Source organism: Molossus molossus, unplaced genomic scaffold, assembly GCF_014108415.1.
Source record: "Molossus molossus isolate mMolMol1 unplaced genomic scaffold, mMolMol1.p scaffold_m16_p_6, whole genome shotgun sequence".
Lineage (NCBI taxonomy): Eukaryota > Metazoa > Chordata > Mammalia > Chiroptera > Molossidae > Molossus > Molossus molossus.
Genome location: NW_023425399.1, coordinates 52406301 through 52419691, shown reverse-complemented (window position 1 = coordinate 52419691; position 13391 = coordinate 52406301). Strand labels below are relative to the sequence as shown.

Here is a 13391-nt window from a genome sequence, read left to right as displayed (position 1 = left end):
AACTAGGACAGAGCACACTTATGTGTAGAATCAAAAGTTATCCCTTTTTTTGTTCTGTGTTGTTCATGGTTTCAAAGATTGAATCGCATTGAAGCCCATTTTTGAAGGCGATACTTGGAAAAAGTTTGGTTTCTGCTGTAGCAGTCGGTTTCACATGATTCTTACTCAGAACAGTGAACCAACGTATGGCCAAGACTGAATCAATGGAAAGATTGATAACTACTGGTGTCACACATGTGCATTCTTGAAGCAGTGAAACTGAACACGTCTAAAGTGATGCAGTTGAAACATTGGTTGTCTCCATGCAAGGAGTAAATCCATGAATTGGAAGACACTGACAATACCAAGGGTTTCTCACATTGAACATCTCTGTGAATTAGAACAAGAGCAGTGTTCTAGAGAAAATGGATATCCAAATATTGAGAAAAAGATTCTAGGGCTATACCCGCTATTTCACACTGTGGACAAAAGTTTACATTCAATTCTCTGCAGAAAACAGGTATCTACACCTTATGTTAATGTGGAAATCAGCACAAACAGTGAAATGTATCATGGATCCATGGCATGACTCTGATTCATTTGGTAACGCATGTCGAGGATGTGTGTAGAACTGAATAGGGCACAGATTTCCATGACCTGAACACTGCTCTAACCAAAATGTTTCATTTCTGCAGCCCAGCCTTTATTTGGTATCGAGATGCTTTGTAGACTCTTCCAGGCAAACAACTCATATCCAAGGAAGAAAAGTAGTGTGTTGAAAAGTTACCTCTTCTTCTCATACAAATTGACTTTCTTGTCGTATAGGAAAGAAGGCAGTCAGCTGCATTTACATGCAACACTGGAGAACTCTCCAATGCAAACTATGCCACGCAAACCGGGCATAATTTGTGTGTAACTGATTGAAATTGATACCCAGGTCAACTGTACAAGTGCCTTTTCTCTAGAACCCTCCTCTTGTTCTAACTCACAGAGAAATGCAATGTGAAACACCCATGGTATTGTCAGTGTCTTCACATTCGTGTATTTCTCCTTGGATGTACACATCAAATGTTTAAACTCCATCACTTTAGATGTGTTTGGCTGCTTTGTTTCAAGAATGGCACATGTGTAACACCAGTAGTTATCAATCTTTCCATTCATTCATTCTAGACCCTAGGTTGGTTCACTGTTCTGACTAAGAATTAGGCGAAACAAACTGCTACAGAAGAAACCATACTTCTTCCAAGTATCGCCTTGAGAAATGTTGTTGAAAACTATCCAATCTTTGAAACCATTACCAACACAGAACACAAAAAGGGATAACCTTGGATTCTACACATCAGTGTGCCCTGTCCTAGTTGTTCTTTCCAGGAGAAGACTGGATCTCTCCACACCACGAGCAGAGTGTATATATTCAAGTGTTTCACATGACTGTTGCCAAGATCTGTGCATTTCCTGAACCAAAATGGAAATATTCAATCATTCCATCAGTTTCTTACTAGAAACTGTATCTACACACTTTCCTTACAAAGGTACTCAATTTCCCAAGGTAAAACATGCCACCAATGAATGTTGCCCCTGGCTCTCACAGAGTTTTGCCCATAATTCAGGATATCTAAGACTGCACCAGCAAGCCTTGTATCTCTGTGTAGGGAACAAGAGAAAGAAACGTGCACGGCTAGGTTTTCGTGTGATTACACCTTAACAAACAGACATTTCTTAGGTACGTAACCAAAACAGCTTATGGTTGGAGAAGCCTCACGCTCTAGGCTTCATGGAAGTGAGATTCCTCAACTGAACTGAAGAGTTCTAACACAGTTCATTTGGAATCGGTTTGGTGTGTATAAACGCTCCTAGAAACAATCTCTGGTGAGAAGTATGTCTAAGGGCATAGGCAAACGTTAGGTTGCCACATGACCTTGAATCAATACTTTCCTCAACTGTTCTAACACATAATCTGCAGAACAGAACACCAGTGTTGGTTCCAGGTTTTGTGAAGTGGGTATAGCCCAAGAGTCTTCTGCACCATATTTAGACAGTATGTGAAGAAGTCAGTCTATGGGAACACTGTTTTTAGGACAGAGAGCCACTGAACAGTCCAATTGCCACTACACCATATTGAGGTTTCCAAGCTGCTCTTGAACTGAATGTAATTATATTATTCTGCAGAGAAAGAACACCAGTGATGCACACCTTTGATTATCCACTGTATTTTCATAGGTTCTTCTGGGAAATACTCTTGAAACATGTGAATCCAGGACCATTATTCAAAGGCCTGAAACTCTTTGGCATCCTTGCTATAATGGAGATTACCCTGTCAGATATCAAGAAGTAGGTGGAATTTGTCACAGGGTATTTTAAGCATAAGTTGGGAAGTTATCATTCATTTACACGAGATAATTCCAGCATTTCACACTGTGGACAAAAGTTTACATTCAACTCCTTGCAGAAAACAGGTACCTACACCTTATGTTAATGTGGAAATCAGCACAAACAGTGAAATGTATCATGGATCCATGGCATGACTCTGATTCATTTGGTAACGCATGTCGAGAATGTGTGTAGAACTGAATAGGGTATAGATTTCCATGACCTGAACACTGCTCTAACCAAAATGTTTCATTACTGCAGCCCAGCCTTTATTTGGTATCGAGATGCTTTGTAGTGTCTTCCAGGCAAACAACTCATATCCAAGGAAGAAAAGTAGTGTGTTGAAAAGTTACCTCTTCTTCTCGTACAAATTGACTTTCTTGTCGTATAGGAAAGAAGGCAGTCAGCTGCATTTACATGCAACACTGGAGAACTCTCCAATGCAAACTATGCCACGCAAACCGGGCATAATTTGTGTGTAACTGATTGAAATTGATACCCAGGTCAACTGTACAAGTGCCTTTTCTCTAGAACCCTCCTCTTGTTCTAACTCACAGAGAAATGCAATGTGAAACACCCATGGTATTGTCAGTGTCTTCACATTCATGTATTTCTCCTTGGATGTACACATCAAATGTTTATACTCCATCACTTTAGATGTGTTCGGTTGCTTTGTTTCAAGAATGGCACATGTGTAACACCAGTAGTTATCAATCTTTCCATTCATTCATTCTAGACCCTAGGTTGGTTCACTGTTCTGACTAAGAATTAGGCGAAACAAACTGCTACAGAAGAAACCATACTTCTTCCAAGTATCGCCTTGAGAAATGTTGTTGAAAACTATCCAATCTTTGAAACCATTACCAACACAGAACACAAAAAGGGATCACCTTGGATTCTACACATCAGTGTGCCCTGTCCTAGTTGTTCTTTCCAGGAGAAGACTGGATCTCTCCGCACCACGAGCAGAGGGTATATATTCAAGTGTTTCACATGACTGTTGTCAAGATCTGTGCATTTCCTGAACCAAAATGTAAATATTCAATCATTCCATCAGTTTCTTACTAGAACATGTATCTGCACACTTTCCTTGCAAAGGTACTCAATTTCCCAAGGTAAAACATGCCACCAATGAATGATGCCTCTGGCTCTCACAGAGTTTTGACCATAATTCAGGATATCTAAGAATGCACCAGCAAGTCTTGTATCTCTGTGTAGGGAACAAGAGAAGAAACGTGCACTGCTATGTTTTCGTGTGATTGCACCTTAACAAACAGACATTTCTTAGGTACGTAACCATAACAGCTTATGGTTGGAGAAGCCTCACGCTCTACGCTTCATGGAAGTGAGATTCCTCAACTGAACTGAAGAGTTCTAACACAGTTCATTTGGAATCGGTTTGGTGTGTATAAACGCTCCTAGAAACAATCTCTGGTGAGAAGTATGTCTAAGGGCATAGGCAAACGTTAGGTTGCCACATTACCTGGATCAGTACTTTCCTCAACTGTCCTAACACCTAATCTGCAGAACAGAATACCAGTGTTGGTTCCAGGTTTTGTGAAGTGGGTATAGCCCACGAATCTTACTCACCATATTTAGACAGTATGTGAAGAAATTAGTTTATGAAAACACTCTTTTTAGGACAGAGAGCCACTGAACAGTCCAATTGCCACTGCACCATATTTAGGTTTCCATGCTGCTCTTGAACTGAAAGTAATTATATTATTCTGCACAGAAAGAACACCAGTGATGCACATCATTGATTATCCACTGTATTTTCATTGTTCTTCTGGGAAATACTCTTGAAACATGTGAATCCACGACCATTATTCAAAGGCCTGAAACTCTTTGGAATCCTTGTTATAATGGAGGTACTCTGTCAGATATCAGGAAATAGGTTGAATTTGTCACAGGGTATTTTAGCATAAGTTGGGGAGTTATCATTCATTTACACGGGATAATTGCAGCATTTCACACTGAGGAGTAGGGTTTACATTCAATTCTCTGCAGATACACGTATCTACACCTTATGTTAATATGGAAATCAGCACAAACAGTGAAATGTATCATGGATCCATTGCATGACTCTGATTCATTTGGTAACGCCTGTAGAGAATGTGTGTAGAACAGAATAGGGTATAGAGTTCCATGACATGAACATTGCTCTAACCAAAATGTTTCATTTCTGCAGCCCTGCCTTATTTTGGTATCGATATATTTGTAGACTCTTCCATGCAAACAACTCATATCCAAGGGATAAAAGCAGTCTGTTGAAAAGTTACCTCTTCTTCTGGTACAAATTGACTTTTCTTTTCATTTACGAAAGAAGGCCGTCAGCTTCATTTACATGCAACACCGGATAACTCTACAATGCAAACTATGCCACGCAAACCGGGCGTAATTTGTGTGTAACTATTTGAAATTGATACCCAGGAAAACTGTACAAGTGCCTTTTCTCTAGAACCCTCCTCTTGTTCTAACACACAGAGAAATGCAATGTGAAACACCTATGGTATTGTCAGTGTCTTCACATTCATGTAATTACTCTGTGGATGTACACATCAAATGTTTAAACTACATCACTTTAGATGTGTTCAGTTGCTTTGTTTCAAGAATGGCACATATGTAACACCAGTAGTTATCAATCTTTCCATTAATTCATTCTAGACCCTATGTTGGTTCACTGTTCTAAGAATTAGGCGAAACAACTGCTACAAAAGAAACCATCCTTATTCCAAGTATCGCCTTGAGAAATGTTGTTGAAAACTATCCAATCTTTGAAACCATCACCAACAGAGTACACGAAAAGGGATAACTTTTGATTCTACACATCAGTGTGCCCTGTCCTAGTTGTTCTTTCCAGGAGAAGACTGGATCTCTCCACACCACGAGGAGAGTGTATTTATTCAAGGGTTTCACATGACTGTTGCCAAGACCTGTGCATTTCCTGAAACAAAATGGAAATATTCAATCATTCCATCAGTTTTTTACTAGAACATGTATCTACACACTTTCCTTGCAAAGGTACTCAATTTCCCAATGTAAAACATGCCACGGAATAAATGTTGCCTCTGGCTCACAGAGTTTCGCCCATAAATCATGATATCTAAGACTGCACCAGCAAGGCTTGTATCTCTCTGTATGGAACAAGAGAAAAAAACGTGCACTGCTAGGTTTTCGTGTGATTACACCTTAACAAACAGACATTTCTTAGGTACTTAACCAAAACAGCTTTTGTTTTGAGAAGCCTCACGTTCTAGGCTTCATGGAAGTGAGTTTGCTCAACTGAACTGAAGAGTTCTACCACAGCCCTTTTGGAATTGGTTTGGTGTGTATAAACGCTCCTAGAAACAATCTCTGTTGAGAAGTATGTATAAGGGCATAGGCAAACTTTAGGTTGCCACATTACCTTGAATCAATACTTTCCTCAACTGTACTAACACAAATCTGCAGAACAGAACACTAGTTTGGTTCCATGACCTGTGAAGTGGGCATAGCCCAAGAATCTTCTGCACCATATATAGACAGTATGTGAAGAAGTTAATCTATGTGAATACTGTTTTTAGGACAGAGAGCCACTGAACAGTCAAATTGCCACTGCAACCGTATTAAAGTTTCCATGCTGCTCTTGAACTGAATGTTATTATATTATTCTGCAGAGAAAGAACACCAGTGATGCACACCTTTGATTATCCAGTGTATTTTCATAGGTTCTTCTGGGAAATACTCTTGAAACATGTGAATCCACAACCATTATTCCAAGGACTAAAGTCTTTGTTTGGAATCCTTGTTATAATATCTTGAATATGTGTATAGATTGCTCTGTCACATATCAAGAAATAGGTTGAATTTGACACAGGGTATTTTAAACATAAGTTCGGGAGTTATCATTCATTAAATGGTATAATTCCAGCAATTCACACTGTGAATAAATGTTCACATTCAATTCTCTGCCAAAAACAGGTATCTACATCTTATGTTAATATGGAAAACGGCACAAACAGTGAAATGTATCATGGATCCATGGCATGACTCTGATTCATTTGGTAACACCTTTAGAGAATGTATGTAGAACTGAATAGGGTATAGATTTCCATGACCTGAACATTACTCTAACCAATATGTTTCATTTCTGCAGCCCAGCCTTTATTGGATATCGAGATGATTTGTAGACTCTTCCAGGCAAAAAACTCATATCCAAGGAAGAAAAGTAGCATGTTGAAAAGTTACCTCTTCTTCTGGTACAAATTGACTTTTCTTGTCATATAGGAAGAAGGCCTTCAGCTGCATTTACATGCAACACTGGAGAACTCTCCAATGCAAACTATGCCATGCAAACCGGGAATAATTCGTGTGTAACTAATTGAAATTGATACCCAGGTCAACTGTACAAGTGCCTTTTCTCTAGAACCCTCCTCTTTTTCTAACTTACAGAGAAATGCAATGTGAAACACCCATGGTATTGTCAGTGTCTTCACTTTCATGTATTTACTCCTTGGATGTACACATCAAATGTTAAACTACATCACTTTAGATGTGTTCAGTTGCATTGTTTCACGAATGGCACATGTGTAACACCAGTAGTTATCAATCTTTCTATTAATTCATTCTAGACCATATGTTGGTTCACTGTTCTAAGAATTAGGCATTCCAAACTGCTACAGAAGAAACCAAGTACTCTTGAATCATGTGAATCCATGACCATTATTCAAAGCCTTACACTCTTTGTTTGGAATTGAATAGTTTCCCTGTTATCATGCCTTGAATCCTCTTTTTCAACAATGGCAAGACAATATTATTTCAAGCTGTATGAAGCATTTCTAGTAATCCTCAGTGAAATGCTCATTGTGTACCTAATGTGCCATCAGTCTTCATCCGGATTGATGTTAAAGCATTAACTTTACACAGAATACCTGCATAGCCGACACTTTATTATCTTGGTGTTTCAGAGCCATGTGTTGTTCTAGATGTAAGAAAGGTTTACCTATGAGCCCAATATCATCATTTAATCATTTTTAAGCTCTGCCAACAAGGTCTTTACTGACCAGTCTAGATATTGTTTTGTGATACAGTGTGATCTTCGCAAAAACAGCACCGGGAATTTCTGCATATTAACATGTTGTTGTATCAACGTTACCAATGCATCCTTTGATTCAAGTGGCTTAGTGTTTCATTTTCAAACTTCTAGCAAGTGTTCGATACATGTGTCTTGACGATGCCTAAACCTTAAGGTATATCGCAGAAGTCCTGCATTACACACAAAACTCTCCTTTGTGTATAGCACCATTAAGGTACAACCAGTTGTCAAGAAGCAAGGCTGGAGCAGAGCGTCATTACAGTTTAGTTCTCGAGAGCCAGCGGGTTTTCATTGTGTCCATGAGCTAGAGATTTGCTAATCCCAGAATAAAGTATTGGTCACCTTTCCCATTGCTCCAGAGTAAGGTGCATTTTTGAAAAGTGTGTCACAGGCAGTGGAGTTACAACGAAAGCTTCACTGACGACCAAACCATTCTTTTCACACTTATATCTTAGGTGAAGCAAGCTACAATGTCATGTATTGCAGACTAAGGTAGAATAGCACTTTGTGGGTTCCCCTTTGAATGTCTCAGCAATGACACCTTTTCCTCATCAGTATTGGATAATTTAGTTAAGCCACAACATATAATCAAGGTACTTGGCAAAAAGCCATTAATAAACCCTTTGTAGATGTGTGTACTGTTTGTGTTTAAATAGCTGAGCCTTAGTTTGATACCTGAAGGGAAGAGTATCCACACTCCCAAAAAAACATAGCGTCCCAAATGTATGAACAAAACCGATTCCAGTACCTACTCTAATAACTAAGGGAAACACTTTACAATGTTGTCAAACTTCCAACAGGCCCCTACATTGGGGATTCTATTATTGCCAACAGAAACTCCTTATTTGTCTTTGTAAAAGTGCTAAATCTATCCAAATAGCTGATGATCGTGTTTGTTTAAGACACACAGTGTAATCCAGACAATCTACAATCAGATAAGCCCATCACAATCATACAGTCTGGATTTAGTGTTGTAGTGAGTGCGTGGTGCGTTGTAGCAGCAGAACTGCTACAAAGTGTTGAACACTGCCAGAAAATGGTAACAGGAGAAATGTGGGGCACCTAGTTCCTACCTCGTGTTCCTACACCAACTATGTGAAGAATGTTGCAACACCTTCCCATTAATGGGAATGCATGTACATTCCAGACAAAATGTTCCCCTTGCATTGCTTCAATTCCTGAAACCTGGACCCAGGGGGTAAGGCCTGATGAGCACAAAGATGGACCTTCGGTAAGTGCATTAGTGCGTAGTGACATGATCTTTGTGCACTACAGTCTTGTTTTATATTTTCAAGGAACTGGCGCTGTGCATAAGATGTGCATTGAACTGTGGGCACATTGAGCATTTCTCCGTACAGTGTTTCATTGTGGCATGCACTTATCCTCACACAGTCACACTGCTCCAAGCAAGAATATGGCAAAGTCCTCTTAGCACAGAATATTGTTGCCACATCCAACTCCAAGTGACTGTATCATGAAAGTCCAACTTGCTCCCTGGGAATAGAATTACCGTGCAGTATATCGGTACCGGTGCACTTCGGGCAGCATTTTTACCATAGATAGCTTCAAGGGTTGAAACAGCAATACAACAAGGAAGCTTGTTCGCATAACCAAAGAATGCCTGAAGAATTCATGAAATTCTCTTTGTCTGGAACAGTCTTGTGTCAGCTTAGGAAAGCCTCCGTGTTGCACCTTTCCAGTACTAAGCAGAAAGTCTTAGGACTGGAATGACCCAGTGCACGGTTTCCACGAAAGTAAAACTTAGACCGTCACACAGTGTTCTCTCACAGCATTTTAATTATCCATTGAAGATATGATAGGTAAAAGGCTAACGTCCCAAAAGAGTCAGCAGAAATATGGTTGACATTTTTGAGAGACGGGTACACCTAGTGCGTGGAATCGGTTGCTGTGTTAGTAGATGCAAGCAATGTCATTCCTTCTACTGGGGAAAACTTTGCAAACCTCTATACTTTTACATACTTTCAGTTATACTAAACTCTATTGTCTGACAAGCTGTAACTCAGTAGGAGTACATCCTTCATGTGACCTCCAGAAGAACCAAAAGCAATGGTCTAGGAAGTGCAAAATGCTGCAACACTGGCCTGCATCTCATGCCATGGTATCAAAATGTTTTCAAAGGTGTGCTAGCACTCCATGCCTTTTATTCATGTTTGGACTGGTCAACGCACACACCCTGTTGCCAACAATCAAGACCTTTCCAACAAGATAACCTAGACATTACTGCAGCCAGCTGCATTTAGTAGAGCAAAGTGCTCCTCACCATGCTAAATTACTGTTGAACTGTTGAACCAGTTAACGTGAATTGGTACAAATTGAGATTAGACAGTCTCAAATGCACAAACTACAGGTTCTAAAATCAATGTCTTGTCCCCAATTAGCAATGCTGAATGTGTTTTCATTGAATAGAATTCCTGATGAACATATCAGAGAAAGGGTATTCATTCCACACAGCAAGCAGTTTCACCGTGGTGTTGCATTGATTTTTGACACATAGAGTCTTACAAGGAAGACGTGATGAGCTCAATGAGCAGACTGTAGGTAATGAGTGCATCAACCAGGGATGTCAGTTGGTGTGTCTAGAATAATTCAGTTTTAGCCTTTCCATAAGCAACGCGTCAGGCATTTTCTGTGTGGAAGTGGGGACCCACTTTCAGGCAATCAATGCTGGTTCACACTCAGTTTGGCAGCTTCAGGCCAACCGTCGCCAAGTCTCTAAAGCATTTTCCAGCTCTGTGGCAGGACAGAGAATTAAGTAATTTTGTTGGCAGAACGTGGCAGCACCCCACCAGCTCGGTTCACCTGTGTAGTAATCCGATAAGAGACCATAATTGCATTGAGTGTTCCAGATGTTAGAATTTGGTCTGTCATAGTAGCAATGAAGGAGGTCAGAAGTTCTCGTGAACACTGTGTAGGGTGGCCACTGGCTGGTGTTTTGTTTTGTTTTTTCAAATTTTTATTGTTGGATGTAAAATGTATTACATATGTCCCATTGACCCGCTCCTCCCCACTCCCGCGCCCATCCCCCCTTTTCCCACACTGTTGTCTCTGTCCATTGGTTACGCATATAAGTTCTTTGGTTTATTTCTTCCCACCCCCCCAACCCCTTTCCTTTGAGGTTTGTCAGTCTAGCAATGAATTTGTGCTTCTTAATCCCTTCACCTTTTTCACCCATTCCCCCAAACCCCATCCCAACTGGCAACCAACAAAATGTTCTCTGTATCTATGAGAATGTTTCTGTTCCAACTGTCCATTTTGTTTGTAGATTCCTTTGTTGATAGATATGTATTCATTGCCATTTTGTTTGTTCATAAATTTTATCTTTTTCTTCAAAAAGACCCTTCATCATTTCATATAATAACGGTTTGGTAGTAATGAACTTCTTTAACTTTTTCTTGTCTGGGAAAGTTTTTATATATCCATCGATTCTAAATGACAGCTTTGAAGGATAGAGTAATTTTGGTTGTAGGTTCTTGGTTTTCATCACTGAATATTTCTTGCCACTCCCTTCTGTCCTGCAAAGTTTATTTTGAGAAATCAGCTGACAGCCTAATGGGAACTCCCTTGTAGGTAAATAGCTTCCTTTCTCGCTGCTTTTAAGATTCTCTCTTTGGCTTGAACCTTTTGCATTTTGATTATGATGTGTCTTGGTGTGGGCCTTTTGGGGTTCATCTTGTTTGGGACTCTCTGTGCTTCCTGGACTTCTATGTCTGTTTCCTTCACCAAGTTAGGAAAGTTTTTTGCCATTATTGTTTCAAACAGGTTTTCGATTTCTTGTTCTCTCTCTTCTCCTTCTGGCACCCCCAAGATGCGAATGTTGGCAGGCTTGAAGTTGTCCCAGAGGCTCCTTACACTATCCTCCTTTTTTTGGATTCTTTTTTCTTTTTGCTGTTCTGATTGGGCGTTTTTTGCTTCCTTATATTCCAAATCGATGGTTTGCTCCTTGGATTTACATACTCTATTATTAAAGCTGTGTAAATTATTCTTTATTTCAGTTAATGCCTCCTTCAATTCTAACTGTGTATCCATGATTTCTAACTGGTCCTTTTTTATGCTCTTGAGGCCCTCCCTAAGTTCACTGAGGTTCTCACTAAGTTCATTGAGCATCCTTATAAGCAGTATTTTGAATTCAGTATCTGTTAGGTTGCTTATCTCCATTTCACTTAGTTCTTTTATTGGGGTTTTGTTGTGTTCTTTCATTTGGGACCTGTTTCTTTGTCTCCTCATTTTATCTGCCTCCCTGTGTTTGTTTCAGTGTATTACTTAATGAGAGGTATGGGGCTTGCTGAGACCCGATGCTGCTTGTTTGAAAGAATTTAGGAAAAACCTGAAGCAGTATCCAAGACTGACCAATCCTATGGTTAAGCAAGTGGCAACAGCTTGGGTGGGCTTGAAAGTTGGGTGGGGCGGGGCAGGGCCTCAGGGAGTCAGCAGGGCAGAGCTACCAGTGTGAGCCAGGTTGCTAGAGTCCCAGATATGGCTTCTGTCTGCCACCCCAGGGAAGGGCTCACCAAAGGAACAAAGGCCTCTTACAGCACATTTGTCCCCGAGAAAGCCTCCTCTCCAGCCCTCGCTCCAGTGCCAAACAGCTCAGTTCTTCCCTGTATGTCTCTGGCGCCCCTCGAGCTACCTCCCCTCCAAGCTTAGAGGGAGAGAGTCCCATAAGTCCGTGCGCGGGCCCTTTAGGGAGCTGCCTGGGGCTCCGGCCGCTTCAGCTTCCCTGAGCCTCAGTTTCTACTGGTTTTTCCAGCCAGAAGTTATGGGGACTTCTCTTCCTGGCACTGGAAACCTGAGCTGGGCACCTGGTGTGGGACGGGGACCCCTCAGTCCTCAGGATGGACCTTCCCAGCCGCAGGAGCCTCCTTATTTTTTTTTTCCATTTTTTTTGTACAGACAGAGTGGGAGGGAGAGAGAGGAAGAGAGAGAGAGGGAAACATCGACGTGAAAGGGACACATCGAGTGGCTGCCACCCGCACGACCAACCAGGGCCGGGGACAAACTGCAACCGAGGTACATGCCCTTAGCGGGAACCGAACCCGGGTCTCTCCGGACCGCAGGCGGACGCTCTAACCGCTGAACCAAACCGGCCAGGGCAGGAGCCTCCTGATTTTTATCCGCCACACATGGGTGTGGGACCAGCCCGTCACGCTGTCGCCGCCGCCGCTGCCGCCACCTCCCCTCATGCCGCCACCCCTCCTACCAGTCTGGATGTAGCTGCTTTTTTAAATTCCGTAGTTGTAAGACTTCCATTCAGCTCGATTTCAGGCGGTTTTGAATGATGGTTGTTCTGTAGTTTAGTTGTAACTTTGATGTGGTTGTGGGAGGACGCGATACCGTGTTTACCTACGCCACCATCTTGACCAGAAGTCCCACTGGCTGGTGTTTTAAGAGGCTGCACATTGTGGGATCTCTGCAGTAGAGTTTCAGCAAAGGCAGAACAATATTATTTCAAGCTGTATGAAGCCTTTCTAGTATTCCTCAGTGAAACACTAATTGTGTAACTAATGTGCCATCACTCTTTATCCGGATTGGTGTTACAGCATTAACTTTACACAGAATACCTGCATAATAAAGACACTTTATTATCTTGGTGTTTCAGGGCCAAGTGTATTTCTAGATGTAAGGAAGGTTTACCTATGAGCCCAATAACATCATCCAATCATTTTTAAGCTCTGCCAACAAGAATTTTACTGACCAGTCCAGATATTGTGTTGTGGTACACTGTGATCTTAGCAAAAACAGCACTGGGGCTTTCTACACATTAACATCCTGTTGTATCAAGGTGGCCATTGCATCCTTTGATTCAAGTGGCTTGGTGTTCCAAATTCAAACTTCTAGCAAGTGTTAGATACATTTGTCTTGACGCTGCCCAGACCTTAAAGTATATCACAGCATTCCTGCATTTCACACATATCTTTCACCTGTGTATGGCACCAGTAGGGTACAA

The 13391-nt window shown here is 41.1% G+C and overlaps 1 long non-coding RNA gene across 3 annotated transcripts; it reads left to right on the top strand.

Moving 5' to 3' along the window:
* Positions 1-441: 441 nt before the first annotated feature.
* Positions 442-6108, top strand: LOC118618729. 3 transcript variants are annotated; one of them, XR_004957092.1, is made up of 3 exons: positions 442-499; positions 2200-2310; positions 6060-6108. It is a non-coding gene; the product is annotated as an uncharacterized LOC118618729 (long non-coding RNA). The 3 variants fall into 3 exon arrangements; XR_004957090.1 differs by lacking the exon at positions 442-499 and adding an exon at positions 1163-1511; XR_004957091.1 differs by lacking the exon at positions 442-499 and adding an exon at positions 1163-1528.
* The last annotated feature ends 7283 nt before the right edge of the window (positions 6109-13391 follow it).